The sequence below is a fragment of the Giraffa tippelskirchi genome, chromosome 7, assembly GCF_054371585.1.
Source record: "Giraffa tippelskirchi isolate mGirTip1 chromosome 7, T2T-mGirTip1v1.2.pri, whole genome shotgun sequence".
NCBI lineage: Eukaryota > Metazoa > Chordata > Mammalia > Artiodactyla > Giraffidae > Giraffa > Giraffa tippelskirchi.
This window is the reverse complement of record NC_137281.1, coordinates 72,034,353-72,051,975: the sequence shown is the minus strand read 5'-3', so window position 1 is coordinate 72,051,975 and position 17,623 is coordinate 72,034,353. Positions and strand designations below refer to the sequence as shown.

The window sequence follows — 17,623 nt, the reverse complement described above, 5'->3', positions numbered from 1 at the left end:
GACAGGGAGGCCTGGCGTGCTGTAGTTCATGAGGTCGCAAAGAATCGGACACGACTGCGAGACTGAACTGAACTGAACTGATTCTAATGTGAACTTAGACTATCTCCTATTTATGCTATTCATCAAGGTTGAAATTGGTATTCAATAATTCTTCTTCTATGAGAATCTTATTTTTGTCTCTTAACCTAGGTTATAGGGAAAAAATCATATATAAAATGGTATTATGCTGAACTATTTAGAAAAAGCAATGCATCCATATTTGGTATATTCCTGAATGGTTGTATGTAAATTAAATTACATTTTTCATGTAGTAGGTAAAGTAGATAATTAAAAGAAACTTGCACAAATATGGCATGACCTGGTGCTAAAAGCATACCTGAAATAAATTTTCTACAAGGTGGTTTGTGTAAAGTGAAAGTGTCAGTTGCTCAGTCATGTCCAACTCTTTGTTTGGTCCTCTACAAAATGTGACTACCTCTCAATCTAGGAGTTCAATGATTTATCCAAAGGATGGTAACATAATGAAAAAAATCTTCATAAAGGATAATCATCACTGTATTCTTTATTGTATGCAAAGATGAACAGGTCACAGAGCAGCAGGAATGCATCCTTGTGTCACATGAACATAGGGTTATATAATGAATCTAGATGGCTGGACAGTACTCACCACAATGGTACTCTTAACAGTAGGTAACCTTTACCTTTTGTATTTTTTTTTGATTGAGATAAAATTCAAGTGTCATAAATTTCAAATATTTTTTCTGTGTTCTTTCTTTTTCAATATTGTTTTGGCTATAATGGGTTCCTTGCATTTCCATATGAATTTTAAAATCCACTTTTCAATTTTTGCAAAAAAAAAAAAAAGAGAGACAGGTAGTTAGGATTTTGATAGGGGTTGCATTGAATCTATATAGATCAACTTGAAGAGCACTGCCATCTTAAAAATATGAAGTCTTACAAATCTATGGATGCAAGATGTCTTTCCTTTTATCTGTTTCTTTAATTTCTTTTAAAAACGTTTTGTAGTTTTAAGTGTACAAGTCTTACACTTCTTTTATTTTTTATTTTATGTATTCCCAAGTATTTTATTATTTTTGATGCTACTGGTAAATAGAATTGTTTTCATTTTTGGATTGTTCATTGCTTGCATATAGAAATAGAACTGATTTTGGTATCTTAGTATCCTGAAACCTTTGCTGAATTACTTGATGCATTACTTAGGATTTCCTATATAAAAGATTGTACCATCTGCAGGTGGCGCTAGTGGTAAAGACCTCTCTTGCCGGTGTAGCAGGGTTAAGAAATGCGAGTTTGATCCCTGGGTCGAGAAGATCCCCTGGAGCAGAGCATGGCAACCCACTCCAGTATTCTTGCCTAGAGAAACTCATGGACAGTGAAGCCTGGTGGACTTCATCCATAGGGTCGCAAAGAGTTGGAAGCAACTTAGCACACATGCACACAAATAATTTTATTTTTTCCTTTCCAATCTTGATTTTTTTTATTGCATTCTTGCCTTATTGCTCTGGCTAAAATTTCCAGTGAAGTGTTGAATAGAGCAAACATTCTTATCCTGTTCCTGATCGTAGAGGAAAAGCTCTCCATCTTTCACCATACAGTATGATATTATTTATGGGCTAGGAAAATTACGTTCTATTCCTAGTTTATTGTCTTTATCTTAATAGGGTATTGAATTTTATCAAAAGCTTTAACTGAAGTTATTGATATAATCATGTGGATTTTCTCCCTTATTCCACTACTATGTATTAATACACACTGATTGATTGTCTTTTTTTTTTTTTAATAAATTTATTTATTTTAGTTGGGGGCTAATTACTTTACAATATTATAGTAGTTTTTGCCATACATTGACATGAATCAGCCATGGGTTTACATGTGTTCCCCTTCCTGGACCCCCCTCCCACCTCTCTCCCTATCCCATCCCTCTGGGTCATCCCATTGCCCCCAGTCCCGAGCATTTGTCTCATGCATCGAACATGGAATGGTGTTCTGTTTCACATATGATAATATACATGTTTCAATGCTATTCTCCCAGAACGTCCCACCCTCACCTTCTCCCTCAGAGTCCATAATACTGTTCTATGCATCTCACACTGATGGATTTTCATATGTGGAGCAAACCTTGCGTTCCTCAGGTAAATCCTATTTAGTCATGGTATATAATCTTCCTACATGCTACTGTATTTAGCTTGCTATATTTTGCTGAGGATTTTTGTATCTAGAGTCATAATAGATATTGATCTGTAGTTTTCTTGTGGTGTTTGTCTCTGACTTTGGCAACAGGGTAATACTAGCCTCTTGGAAAGAGCTGGGAGATATCCCTCTGTTTCCATTTTTTTAAAGTAATTTATGAAGAATTGATTTTAACTCTTCTTCAAATGTTTGGTAGAAATCACTAGTGAAGCTATATGGTCCTCGGCATCTCTTTTTGAAAAGGTTTTGATCACTAATTCAATATCTTTTGTTGTCACAGATCTATTCAGGTTTTTTATTTCTTCAAGTCAATTTCAGTAATTTGTGTGTTTCTAGGAATTTGTCCATTTTATCTACATAATCTAACTTTTTGGCATATAGTTGTTCATAGCATTCCCTTATAATTCTTTTCATTTATAATGTTGGTGGTAATGTCCCCACTTTTATTCCTGATTTTAATAACTTGAATCTTCCCTGTTTTACATTTGGTCAGTCTTGCTAATAGCCAATTTTGTTGAAAATTTTTGGTGGTGTTCCTTGATTTACTCTACTGTTTTTCTACTCTTTCATTTACTTCTACTCTGCTCATTAATATTTCCTTCCTTCTGTTTGCTTTGGGTTTAGTTTGCTCTTATTCCAGTTATTTAAAATAGAAGATTAAGTTATTAATTTGAGTTCTTTCTTTTTTTCAACATAAAAACCCACAGCCATGAGTTCATCTCTAAACAATAGGTTGTATGTATGTGTGTGCTCAGTCATGTCTGACTCTTTGCAACCCTATGGGAATTTTTCAGGCAAGAATACTGGAGTGGGTTGTCATTTAGTACTCTAGGGGATCTTCCTGACTCAGGGATCTAACTCACGACTCAGGGATCTAACTCACATCTCTTGCATCTCCTGCACTGTAGGCAGATTCTTTACCACTATGCCACCTGGGAAGTGGAAAACAATGGGTTAGCTGTATCCCAACAGTAGTTCATTCTAAATGGGGGAATGTCAACTTTTTTACCTTCTCTTATTCTTTTGTATAATTTGAAATTGTTTAAGGGTATGATATTTCCCAAAACAATAGAATCACATTTAAAAATAAGTCTGAGGGAATTTCTTTTGTAATATGAATACTCTTCTCCATTTTTCCATTTTCAAGTTCAGCTTTGTTTTTTTGGGGGGGGGCAGTTATTAAAAGCAAAGCATAATTATTTTGGTAATTTGTGACAAGTATATTTAAGTCCCTTGGTGGCTCAGATGGTACGAAATCTGCTTGCAACACAGGAGACCTGGGTTTGATCCCTGGGTTGGGAAGATCCCGTGGAGAATGGAGTGGCTACCCACTCCAGTATTCTTGCCTGGAGAATTCCATGGACAGAGAAGCCATGGGTTTGCAAAGAGTTGGACATCCTCAGCAATCAATGCAAAGAAATAGAGGAAAACAATAGAATGGGAAAGACTAGAGATCTCTTCAAGAAAATTAGAGACACCAAGGGAACATTTCATGCAAAGTTGGCCTCAATAAAGGATCTCAAATGGTATGGACCTAACAGAAGCAGAAGATATTAAGAAGAGGTAGCAAGAATACACAGAAGAACTGTATAAAAAAGATCTTCATGACCCAGATAATAACGAAGCTGTGATCACTCACACTCACCTAGAGCTGGACATTGTGGAACGTGAAGTCAGGTGGGCCTTAGGAAGCATCACTATGAACAAAGCTAGTGGAGGTGATGGAATTCCAGTTGAGCTATTTCAATGATGCTGTGAAAGTGCTGCACTCGATATGCCAGCAAATTTGGAAAACTTAGCAGTGGCCACAGGACTGGAAAAGGTCAGTTTTCATTCCAATCCCAAAGAAAGGCAATGCCAAAGAATGCTCAAACTACGACACAATTGCACTCATCTCACATGCTAGTAAAGTAATGCTCAAAATTCTCCAAGCCAGGCTTCAGCAATACGTGAACTGTGAACTTCCAGATGTTCAAGCTGGTTTTAGAAAAGGCAGAGGAGCCAGAGATCAAATTGCCAACATCCAATGGATCATCAAAAAAACAAGAGAGTTCCAGAAAAACATCTATTTCTGCTTTATTGACTGTGCTAAAGCCTTTGACAGTGCGGATCACAATAAACTGTGGAAGATTCTGAAAGAGATGGGAATACCAGACCACCTGTCCTGCCTCTTGAGAAAGCTGTATGCAGATCAGGAAACAACAGTCAGAACTGGACATGGAACAACAGACTGGTTCCAAATAGGAAAGGGAGTACGTCAAGGCTATATATTGTCACCCTGCTTATTTAACTTATATTCAGAGTACATCATGAGAAACGCTGGGCTGGAGGAAGCACAAGCTGGAATCAAGATTGCTGGGAAAATATCAATAACCTCAGATATGCAGATGACACCACCCTTATGGCAGAAAGTGAAGAAGAACTAAAGAACCTCTTGATGAAAGTGAAAGAGGAGAGTGAAAATGTTGGCTTAAAGCTCAACATTCAGAAAACTAAGATCATGGCATCTGGTCGTATCACTTCATGGCAAATAGATGGGGCAACAGTGGAAACAGTGGCTGACTTTATTTTTCTGGCCTCCAAAATCACTGCAGATGGTGATTGCAGTCATGAAATTAAAATATGCTTACTCCTTGGAAGGAAAGTAATGACCAACCTAGACAGCATATTACAAAGCAGAGACATTGCTTTGCTAACAAAGGTTTGTCTAGTCAAGACTATGGTTTTTCCAGTAGTCATGTATGAATGCGAGAGTTGGACTATTAAGAAAGCTGAACACCAAAGAATTGATGCTTTTGAACTGTGGTGTTGGAGAAGACTCTTGAGAGTCCCTTGGACTGCAAGGAGATCCAACCAGTCCATCCTAAAGGAGATCAGTCCTGGGTGTTCAGTGGAAGGACTGATGTTGAAGCTGAAACTCCAATACTTTGGCCACTTGATGTGGAGAGCTAATTCATTTGAAAAGACCCTGATGCTGGGAAAGATTGAGGGCAGGAAGAGAAGGGATCGACAGAGGATGAGACGGTTGGATGGCATCACTGACATAATGGACATGGGTTTGGGTGGACTCTGGGAGTTGGTGATGGACAGGGAGGCCTGGCGTGCTGCAGTTCATGGGATTGCAAAGAGTTGGACATGACTGAGTGGCTGAACTGAACTGAAGCTACTAACACATTTTATATATTAAAAAAAAAAAAAGAATAAGAAATGCACATTACTACAGCTAGTCTCTAGGTGATGACACCACAAGTTACTCTTCTTTCTTTCACCTACTTTCTGTATTTAAATTTTTGTTTATAATGAAAAAATTGGGGAACTTCCCTGGCAGTCAAGTGGCTAAGACTCCACATCTGCAATGCAGGGGCCCCAGGTTTGGTCCCTGGTCAGGGAACTAGATTCCATAGTCCACAACTAAGAGTTTGCATGCCACAACTAAAGATCCCACATGAGAATGTACACTGATATGACCAATATGGAAGACAATATGGAGAGTCCTTAAAAAACTAGGAATAAAGCCACCATATGACCCAGCAATACCACTCCTAGGCATATACCCTGAGGAAACCAAAACTGAAAAAAATACATGTACCCGAATGTTCACTGCAGCTCTATTTACAATAGGTAGAACATGGACGCAACCTAGATGTCCATCCACAGATGAATCAATAAAGAAGTTGAAGCATATACATACAATGGAATACTATTCAGCTATGAAAAGGAACACATCTGAGTCAGTTCTAATGAGGTGGATGAACCTAGAGCCTATTACACAGAGTGAAGTGAGTCAGAAAGAGAAAAACAAACATTGTATATTAACATATATATATGGAATCTACAAGGATAGTACTGACGAATCTGTGCAGAGCAGCAATGGAGACATAGACATAGAGAACAGACGTACAGACAAGGATGAGGGAGAAGAGGGAGAGGGTGAAATAAATGGAGAAAGTAGCATGGATGCATATACACTAACATATGTGAATACATAGCCAATGGGAATTTGCTGTATGACTCAGGAGACTCAAACTGGGCTCTCTAATAACTTAGAAGGGTAGGGATGGGCAGGAGGTGGGAGGGAGATTCCAGAGGGAGGGGACATATGTGTATCTATGGTTAATTCATATCAATGTATGACAGAAATCAAACCAATATTGTAAGGTAATCATCAATCAACTAAAAATAAATAAATATTAAAAAAAAAATAAAGATCCCACATGCCACAATAAAGCAAAAAAATCCCACATGTCACAAAAAGATTAAAGATCCTGTGTGCTGCAATTAAGGCCCAGTGCAAAAAATAAATGGAAAAATTTTAATTTACTAAAATGTAAAATTTTCCTTGAGACTTGCTGCTTTCTTTTCAAACCTTTTGTTCCCTTGTTACCTGGCAGTGATTGTCATGATATAAACAAACTTGTATTAAGGAGGTAAAATTGTTTATGCTAATACTGGTGAAGAAGCAATGTGCAGAGATTAAAAACATACGACATTCAAGAAGTCCTGGTGGCTGAAGATGAAAGATATAATTCTCACCATGGAAGTGGGGGTTTTAGTTACCTGCCTCTACTTATGCAGTGTCAATAAAATGATCTTCTAATATTGAAGCTAGCATCTGCCCATGATTGCTAAAACTGAGGGTCCTCGCAGACCAATGAGGCTATAATACAGGGTAGAAAGAGAATTTCCCATGTATAAAGAATAAGGGGAGGACACAATTTCACCCAGGATGAAATAAAACTATCCAAAAAGGAAAGTACTAGCAGAATAGCTTACCTAGAAAAAGCAATTGCACCAAACTAACTCATCCATACCCCCAGTGCTGACCAAAGCACCTGCACTTTGGGAAACAAAGTACTTCTCCATGGGTCACACCTGATATGGACACAGTTAGAAGGATGAGCACATAGGCTTGAGCCCTGGGTGGCTGAGAATCAAGGTAGACAGTGGACTGGAATACTAAGAAGATAATAAGAGAACCTGAAGAAAACCAAAGTAAAACAATACAACAAATACCCAAAACTAATTCAAGAAAGCTTTCCTGAAATAAAAAAACCATTTCAAGCTACATACTGAAAGAATATATCATATACCTGAAAATCTGAACCCAGAACAACCAATATCAAGGCATATACTATAAATTACTGGAAAAAGTCTCTGGGCATCTAGGCAAAAAGCTGATGTTTCTTGAAGGAAAATAAGTTAAAAATCATCAGTCTTTTTGAAAGCCACACTTTATGCTACATATCTGTACAGACAAAAAAGGGGGAAAACATTTAAGATAAACAAAATAGAAAATTCAAGCGAAGGATTTTTATATCCAGCAAAACTAAATTTCAAGTGTAAAGCACACAAATAAACTTTATTAGTAATAAGCAAGAAGTCAGGGAATATTATTTGCATGAGCACTTCCTAAGGAATATTATCTGGAGTTTAATTTGTGCTTCAATAAGAATAGCAATTAGAATACAGTGAACCATATCAAATATGTTTAAGGACATAAAGTCACAATAATATTTTTTTTTAAAAATTAACCACATTTTGAGGTAAAGGATAGAAAGTTTCTTATTTTGAGAACTGGTAAACAAAGGAAAAAACCAAACATTTATCCAACCTTTTGAAAAGAAATGAATCACTAAGTAACCATATAAAGGTAAATATCTCTTTACAAAAACATTTCAACAAATAAATTAAAAAGAAATAGTAGAATTACAATAGCACCATTTTGCAACTACAAATTAATATCCTAGGCAATGAGCACCAACAGCTGCAAGCAACACACACAGAAAGAAAGGGACAGTCAGACATTACAAGCCTCTGATGAAAGCATACAACATCTACAGTTTGCCAAGGGCATTAAAATTAAATCTAATCAAGCCTCTAGATACAACAGCCAATGTGCAGGAAATATATAGGAGAGAGGAGCATGTCCAATTGTATCAAAAGTATGAAATCGGCAAATTTCAGACTTGGAGAATCTCTATGAGTCATGGGAATATTATTTTCCATGGGTCATGGGTTTTCAAAGGATAAGTTGTAAGGGAAATGAAGTGATAGAGAACCTGTTAATTAAAAGAAGCCAACTTTAAGGACTTCCCTGGCAGTTGAGTGGTTAAGACTCCACACTTACACTGCATGAAATGTGAGTTCTTCCCAGGTCAGGGAACTAAGATTCCACATGCCACACTGCACAACCAAAAGTTAAAAAAAAAAATTAAAAGGAGTTGATTTTACTACCCTGGGGAAAAGACCAGAGCTCTCTCCTTCAAAGGTTCATTCTAGAGGACACTGTTCAGTGGAGACGAACTATCAGTTACGGATCACAATTTTGAATCCATCACATTTACCTACAAATTCCCCTTTAGTCCTTACAACAAAAGGACTAAAATACATTTCTTGTTTTTTTGAGGAAGCAGAGGCATTTATTCCTTCCTGCCTCCCATGTGGGAAGCTGGGGTCCACCAGGCCAGCACCCCTGGGTGCTCAATGTCTGCCTGCAAGTCTTGGCAGTAGCTCTGGGGTAGCCTGTAGTAGACTCGGGTCTTCTCCACGGTCCTGGCTGCCAGCAGAACTGCCCACATAGACGCATAGTGGCCCTGGCCAGGGTTGTGTTTCACTGTGACCATGGCCTGGGGGGAGGCTGCCAGCAGCTGGGCCACAACTCCAGCAGGACTCTGGCCCAGAGGCCCAACCTGCAGCTGGAAGGACACGGATTGCCAGAGGCCCTGGCACAGCTCCAGCGTATCTGTGAGCAGCTGTTCCCTATAGCCACTGCCCAGCACATCCTCGGGCCAGCCTAGTGCCACTGTCACGTGGGGGAACACCTCACCCACAGCTGTAAGCAACTCCCTGCCAGTCACATAGCCAGGGACCATGAAACTCCTCTGGGAGACTGTGGCCCCAACCCCCACAAGCCTAGACAGGTGGCCAAGGAGGCATAGGGTGGCCAGCGTGGTCAGGGATGGCTGCAGGGTGGTGGGCTCTGATATGTGCACATGGAGGCCCCAGCATCCAGGGCGCATGGCCAACTGCTGCAGGCAGGAATCAACTATCAGGGCATGGCCATCTGGGGCGCGGACGACGGGCACGGGGTCCCCAGCTGCAGGCTCCTGAAGGCCCACGTCCAGCAGGATCATGCCTTCTCAGTCTGGGAGCCGCACTGTTGCTGTGCTTCCGTTGCCCTGGATGTCAGGAACCAGCCACTCCATGCTCAGACCCTTGTCTCCAGGGTTTTGGAAAGCAGGGATCAGGCTTCCCCTTGTGTAGTAGCTTTGCTTCTGTGAGGTATTCACGGCGAGCTGCTTGAATTGAGACAAGAGAGGCTCAAAGAAGTCATAGCAGACTTGGTGGGTGGCGGTGTTGTCCCGGATATAGAGGAGGTCATCCACTGTCATGGGGTCTGAGGCGGACTGCCGCATTGTCAGGCTGTGCCTGTCAGATAGGCAGCCAGCTGAAGTGGGGCCAGGCGGCCCTGGCCATGACAAGCCACATAGGGAAGGTCGCCTTCTGTGGCACTGCTCCCACCAGCTCCTGCATCTTCTCCACCGTGGTTTGGGTGTATGTCCTATTTGGAAACAAGGGCAAGGAGACGGTAGTACAGCCTGGAGACAGGGCTGTCTCAAGATACTTCTCCTGGACCAAGGCCAGGAACTGTGGGGCATTGAGCACTATCGGTTTGACCATATTGGGATCCCTCACGATGTCGGCATTGACCCACACAGGCCTTCGAACTTTCCCCTCCTCTGTCAGCCGCCGCAGGAGGTCCAGGGCGGGGCCCACAGCCTTGATGCTCTTGAAGTCTAGTTTGATGCCCTTCTTGGAAGAGGCCAGCACAGCCTCCAGCCACTGCTCTCAGGTGCTGTCACTGTAGATGGCTGGGGGGTGTGCCATGATGGGGACCCCTGTCTCGTTGACTGTGCCGAGTCCTTCTATTGTGACGCCTGATTCCAGGACCATGACACTGCTGCTGAAGGCAGCCTGCATCTGCTCTTTGCTGTTGGCAGCCTGGTACCAGGTGACCAGCAGTCCGTTCCTTTGGGTGATCTGACCCAAACTTAGCAGGCAGCCCAGCATGTCTGCGTCGGAGTGGCAGGTCCCATCCTGTTCATAGCCTGGCAGGATGGTGCGCTTCTGCAGTGAGAAGCCCACGATCATTGTAATGGCAAACACTAGAACCATACTGACACCACCAACAATGGCCCACTTCCAGCACCCCTTCTTGTGGGCCGTGGTGACTCTGTGAGGGGAATACCCTTCAAAGGCAGAGTCTCCTGAGGCTCTGAGAGCTGGGATCCAGAGCAACTAAAATACATTTTAACCCCATTTCACAGATAGCGACATGGAAGATAAGAGAGACTAACCAAAGTGTAAAATCTGTTAAGTAGAAGAGCAAAAATGTGTAAGGAGGTTTGACCTGAAAACCACTTATCTCTTGTATCAACATATGCTTTCCAGGTGATTCAAGTGGTAAAGAATCTGCCTGCCAATGCAGGAGACGCAGGTTCCATCCCTGGGTCAAGAATATCCCCTGGAGTAGGAAATGGCAACCCACTCCAGTATTCTTGCCTGGGAAATTCTATAGACAGAGGAGATTGGTGGGCTACAGTCCATGGGGTGGCAAATGAGTCAGACATGACTTAGCAACTGAACAATAGCAACAGTGCTAATAAAAAAAGAAAAGAAAAGAATTCTATTTGCAATAATATCAAGAAGATTAAATGCTTAGGACTAAATTTAACAAAAAAGCATAAGGCCTATATACTGTATTTAAGTCAAATCATTATGTTGGACACCTTAAACTTATACAGTGCTGTATATCACTTATATCTCAATGAAACTGGAAGAAAAAACTATAAAATATTGCTAAGAGAAAGAAGATTAAAATAAAAGGAGAGACATTTCATACTCATGGATTAGAAGACCTACTCTTCTTAAATGGCAATTCTTCCCCAAATTGATCAATAGATTCAGTGCAAGCAAACCAAAATCCCAGCTGCCTTTTTTGCAGAAATTGACAATCTGATCCTAAAACTCATATAAAAATTCAAAAGGCCCAGAACAGAATTGCTTCAAACTATTTTGAAAAAAACAAAGTTGGACTTACAGTTATCAATTTCAAAATAAATTCTAAATCTACAGAAATCAAGACAGTGTACTGGCATAAATATAGATATGTGGGACTTCCCCAGTGGTTCAGTGGCTAACAATCTGCCTGTCAATGCAGGGGACATGGCTTTAATACCTTGTCCAAGAAGATTCCACATGGAATCTATATGTAACTAAGCCCGCAAGCCACGACTTGTGAAGTCCTCACCCTAGAACCCTGTGCTCCACAACAAGAAAAGCCACTGCAATGAGAAGCCTGCACCCCACAACTAGAGAGTAGCCTCTCTCACCACAACTATAGAGAACTGGTGTGTAGCAGGAAAGACCTGGAACAGCCAAATAAAATTTTTTAATGGATATATAAATCAATGGAACAGAACTGAGAGTTCAAAAATAAACTCTTAACATTTATGGTCAGTTGATTTTCAAAAAAGGTGCCAGAATAATTCAATGGGGGAAGAATATTAGTTTCAACAAATGCTGCTGGAACAATTGAATATTAACAAGCAAAAATATGAATTTAGGTCCTCACTTCACACCATTCATTAAAAAATAGCTCAAAATGAATTAAAGATCTAAATGTAAGAGCTAAAACTATAAAATTTTTAGAAGAAAACAGGAGAAAACCCTCACGACCTTGAGTTAGTCAAAAAGTCCTTAGATATCACACAAAAGTGACAATTCGTAGAAGAAAAATTTGATAAACTGCTTAAACTTGAATCCTTGTTCACTGTTGGTGGGAATGTAAAATGATATAGCCATTATGGAAAACACTATAGCAGTTCCTCAAAAAATTAAAAATAGTGTACTACATGACACAGCAATTCCACTTCTGGGTATATATCCAGAAGAACTGAAAGCAGGGTCCCCAAAAGATATTTGTGTATCCATGTTCACAGCAGCACAAACTCAGGTGTCCATCAGTGAGTGAACAGATAAGCAAAATGTAGTATATACATACAATGAAATATTATTTCTGAAAGGAAGGACCCCAGGAGCTGCTGAGCTATGGTTCTGGCTCAGTCTCCCACGAGACTGCAGTCAAGATGTCAGGCAGGCTTTGGTCATCGGAAGAGTTTACAGGACGGGAGGAACCCCTTCCAACAAGGCCCCTTCACAGCTGGATTCCACAGAGCAAACAACCCAAGACAGAGTCGTTGAAGCTACACTGTGACCCAGTCTTGGAAGTCAAATACCATCACTTCTGGCATATTCTATTCATCAGCAGCAAGTCAAGTAATACAACCTACACTTAAGGGTAGGGGAATAAGAATCTACATTTTGAAGGAGGAAGATTAAAGAATTTGTACCCAGATGTTAAAACCACCACAGAAGTCAGATTTACTGAGTGAGCACCATTTCTGTAGAGTATGGAGGGGTGATGCAGTAAATGGCAAGGCCTTCTGACCTAGAACAGTCAAAAGTTTAAGCAGTATAGAATAAATATGGAGCAGAAAATCCAACTGATTTTAAAAGTGGAGAATTATCCAGAAGTGCTGAGGGCTGATAAGATGTTGATAATGACATTAATCTTCTGGAATGATAAGGAAATCTTAGGAAAATGGAAAGCAAATGGTATCAGATTGAAAGAGAACATTCAGTTCATTTCAGTCACTCAGTCGTGTCTGACTCTTTGTGACCCCATGGACTACACGCCAGGCCTCCCTGTCCATCATCAACTCCGGGAGTTTACTCAAACTCATGTCCATTGAGTCATTGATGCCATCCAACCATCTCATCCTCTGTCATCCCCTTCTCCTTTTGCCTTCAATCTCTCCCAGCAACAGGTCTTTTCTAATGAGTTAACTCTGTATCAGGTGGCCAAAATATTGAAGTTTCAGCTTCAGCATCAGTCCTTCCAATGAATATGCAGGACTGATTTCCTTTAGGATGGACTAGTTGGATCTCCTTGCAGTCCAAAGGACTCTCAAGAGTCTTCTCCAACACCACAGATCAAAAGCATCAATTCTTCAGTGCTCAGCTTTCTTTATAGACCAAGTCTCACATTCATACATGACTACTGGGAAGAGAACATTATAACCTAAAATATTCAGAGGAAAAAACTGAAGCAAATGTGGACAGCAACTTGAAGATTCTCCAACCTCAGAGATGGAGAATACAGGGAAATAGGAATGAGACTTGGCTGAGGCAACTACTAAAATAATCTTCCCCAGATTTTGCAAAGCAACTGGCAGTAGAGACCTCTGCTTCCTAGTAAGGCCAGTGAGTGTAAGTAACTGAGCCACAGAGGCAGGCACTGCAGTGCCTATGGTAGTAATGTGGTCATCCCTGGTCCCAGAAGACTGGACACTAATATAGACCATCCAGGCTGGTTTCCATAGTGTAGAGGTTATCATATTTGCCTCACTAATACATCCAGCAGCAAATTCAAACTCTCCTGAAATTCCTGGCAACAAGATGAGATACACAGATCCAGTGCTCACATGTGGACTAACAGGCAACTTCAAAAATCAAGATGAGCACCCAACCCAAGAATTACAAAACATGTGAGAAAAATTCTAACATCAAAACTGATAAACACTGCATCTCACAAAAGACAGACATTAACACTTAAGGAAACAGAACTAATAGAGCAAACAGATCAGGACACGTCTCTTCTCTCCGCTAACCGAAGGTGAAGAGACTTGACTCCAAACGTCCTACAGCTATACCTGAGCCTCGGCTAGGAACTTCACTAGCCAAGAATTTGCCTCTTGTTTACTCTGATTCTATTGTGACAATCTCCCTTATGGCAAAGGATGACTAAGGGTTTAGTCATCTAAATGGAAAAAGAGTTACATACTGGATAAAAACACAGGGCTTTAAATATCAAAATATTTTCCCAGCATACCAAACAAAGACTGTGTTATGTATGTTACAATGTTAATGTAGCAAATGGTAGAATTCAAGATGAAAAGCACTAAAAAGGACAAACAGTAATATTTCATATCAATACAAGAACAATTAACAAAGAACAAAGTAGCAATGAATTTTTATTTATCTCACATTAGACCTTGTAAAAATATAAAACAAAATCTAATAGAAACATTAGACTTCTCAGTTACGATGATAAATTTTTACTTTCAATACCTAATGAAACAAGCAATAAATGGTATACACACACACACACACACACACACACACACTTACACACACACTACATCAATACCGGCCAAATAAGATTGGTGGCCAAGAAAATAACCAGAATTGTCTGCAGCAAATAGAGAAGTCCAACTTAGCTGAGCTCCTGCTTTCAACCTCATCTCTCAGCAGCCTTCCTGATGAATTAATAAGATCCTGAAAATTCTTGCTAATGCCATCAAACTTGGAATGATCCAACCTGAGTAAGAATCCTTATCTTTTGCCCCTTCTGACTAATAAGTAGTACATACAGGTCCTAGAGTTATCAATGGGACTGACTCTAAAACAAAAGGGAAAATTTAAGAACTACCCACTAAACTGGGAAAATGTCCCAGAAATTCAAGTGGACGATAAGCTTTGCAAAGATTATTTTAAAGACCACTGACCAAAGACCTTCAGGAACATGTGTTGTGCTGTGGTTAGTTGCTCAGTCATGTGCGACTCTTTGAGACCCCATGGACTGTAGCTCACCAGACTCCTCTGTCCATGGGGATTCTCCAGGCAAGAATACTGGAGTAGGCTGCCACCATGCCCTCCTCCAGGGAATCTTCCCAACCCAGGAATAAAACCCAGGCCTCCCACATTGCAGATGGATTGTTTACCGTCATATCCGTAGTTAAAAAAAAGAAAAGGTTTCTTTACCTTGTTGCCACAAGGGAGAAAGTTCTCCAGAGGAACTATAGGCCTCAAAAAGAGGATTGGAAGGGGCTACTCACAGAACTTGCACTTGTGCTGGGTTATTCCAGAAAAGTTAAAGAAGTGGAGACCAGTTACAGATTGAAGGTTGTCAAGAAACTGGGGCAATTTAGTAGCTGGATAGGTTCATAATTTTTATCTAGTATGTAGCATTAGAGCAAAGCTAAAGTTGTTGTTGGTAAAAGAGCAGCTGTCACTCAGACTAGGCAGAGTGGGGGATGTTTTATTGTTTCTATGGTTGCAAAGTGGTCTTGTCTCTCTCGTTCCAGATATGTCAGAGTGGCCTTGTTTACAGCTTATTTAGATTCTAGAAAGTATTATGTTAGTTCCTTTGGGAACATCATGGCCTAGATGCTAGCTGCCAGTGAGGAAGATTTACACTCTCTCAAGATAATAAACATCACTAACAATAAAGTAAATGCAAATTACAGCACCTAACACCTTTTTTTCACACATCAGATTTTCAAAAATAAAAAGCAGTAATGCTCAGTTTTAAGGGAAATGTATGGAAATAAGTTTTCTCACTAGATATAGTATGACTTGTTAATTTTTTAAAAATTATTATTGTGGAGAATTTCAAATATGTAAAAAAAAAAGATCATGATATAATAAACTCACATTATACCAGCTTCAACAACTATCAAGTCCTGACCACTCTTATTTCATCCATCCTTTCATTCACTTCTCTCCCTCCAGCAATTTTCTGAAGTATTTCATCCATAAATATTTCATTTTGTGTCTATACCATTATCACATCTAAAAAATAACAAAAATTCCTCAATTTAATGAAATATCTAGTCAGTGTTTGAATTTCCAATTTCTTACAAATGTCATACTTACTTTCATAGTTTGTGTGAATTGAGCATCAAATGAGGTCCACACACAGCTTTTTAAAGTAATATGGCCTTATATATTAAAAACAAAAAATATACATATCCTTTGATCTAATAGTTCCAGTTTAACCATCTAAGGATGAACCTATGAGAATATCTATTGTGGCATTATTTATAATAACAAAAAACTTGAAAACAACTTTAATTTCCTCCAATGGAAGAAGAGTAAATGAATGTATCCATGTGGAGTATGGATAACTATGTTGCTATTTTAAAAAATCAAGTTGAATCTACAGCTCCTGCTCTGGCAGACTACCCTGATAAATTAAGTAAGAAAGGATATAACTAAGAAATATATATAGTTTATGATTTTATGATTTCACTTTTGTAAAACCAAATGATAAACTCACAATCTTCCATATATTTTATGTATTTATTTGTACATATCTATATATAGATATATATGTACATATCTATATACAGATATATATGTACATATCTATATATATATATATTAGATGTTTACATGGTTATGGAGAAAAATGTGTGGGCTCATATATCTGGGCAAATGACGTAGGTTACATGATGATTGTCAAGAAAGAGTGCATAGGCAAAAGAAAATAAGAATAAAATAAGATTAAAACATGGAAAACTATTTATGACACATGTTAAATGAAATGTAGAAATCAAAATTCTATTAATAATAACATTACAAATGAGTATGTAAAACTGAATGTAGTGGTAACGAGGACAAAGGAAAACTTAATTGAAGTTGTATTTTGGAGTTTTTGTCAAGTAAGTAACACTGGAAAAAAGAAAAATAGATTAATGTTTTATATGTATGTATGTTTGTATATCCTCATAATAATCAAATAAATCCATATTTGATCGATAATGAGAACAAACCAATTTTTGTCCACTTGATTTTGTCTGTCAATAATACAAATGCGGAAAATATCTGTTCAGATAATTATGTTGTATGAAATGGTATTAATAACTTCATTCTTTACTAACTCAAGGCAGCCCACCCAAGCAATCTCAGAATACGTAGTTTAATGCAGTTAAAATTAAAAATCCCCATAACTCCTATAAAACTGAGCCTGGCACTGTGGTCATTAATACAATTTGGTCTAAATTGGTATTCTAATCCAATTATTACTCAAATCAGAAATGTCAAGTTTCTTCACTCTATATTTTCTACCACACTTATCATTAATTAACATGTTGTTAGGTACAAAGACAGGATTTAAGTAATTTATCCTCCACCAAATAGTCTCCTGCATTCTTCTAATTTAATGGGTTGCTTTGTGCAGAGTTTCTTTTGAACTCTGCTTCCCCAGGAGTCCACCAGTGCCATAGTTAACTACTTAATTCTCCCACTACTTCTCTCTATTCAGTTTAAATTCATGAACTACCACAATGTTAAATGTTCCTTCAAACAGTATGTACCAACTCAGACAATTGTAAACAGAAATGTAAAGCCAACATAAAAACTGCATGGCCATAAAATGATTCAGAATGTGCTTACAATTTTTAAACACTGTTATTCAATTTAAAATTACAGAGCTGTTATAGCTTTTTTCTTTTTTTCTCCATAGAATTTACAGACTCCCAGTAGGTCTGTAAATAGAGAAACACAA

General features: G+C 39.1%; 1 protein-coding gene and 1 pseudogene across 2 annotated transcripts in view; both read right to left on the bottom strand.

Annotated features, from left to right (window-relative positions):
* Positions 1-17,623, bottom strand: part of THOC3 (THO complex subunit 3) — a 92,459-nt gene that overhangs the window by 57,394 nt on the left and 17,442 nt on the right. The gene's annotated exons all lie outside the window — the stretch shown is intronic.
* On the bottom strand, positions 8,601-12,146 carry LOC145514838 (protein FAM151A pseudogene; annotated as a pseudogene). The gene has a single exon (XR_014060494.1). The product of XR_014060494.1 is annotated as a protein FAM151A pseudogene (transcript).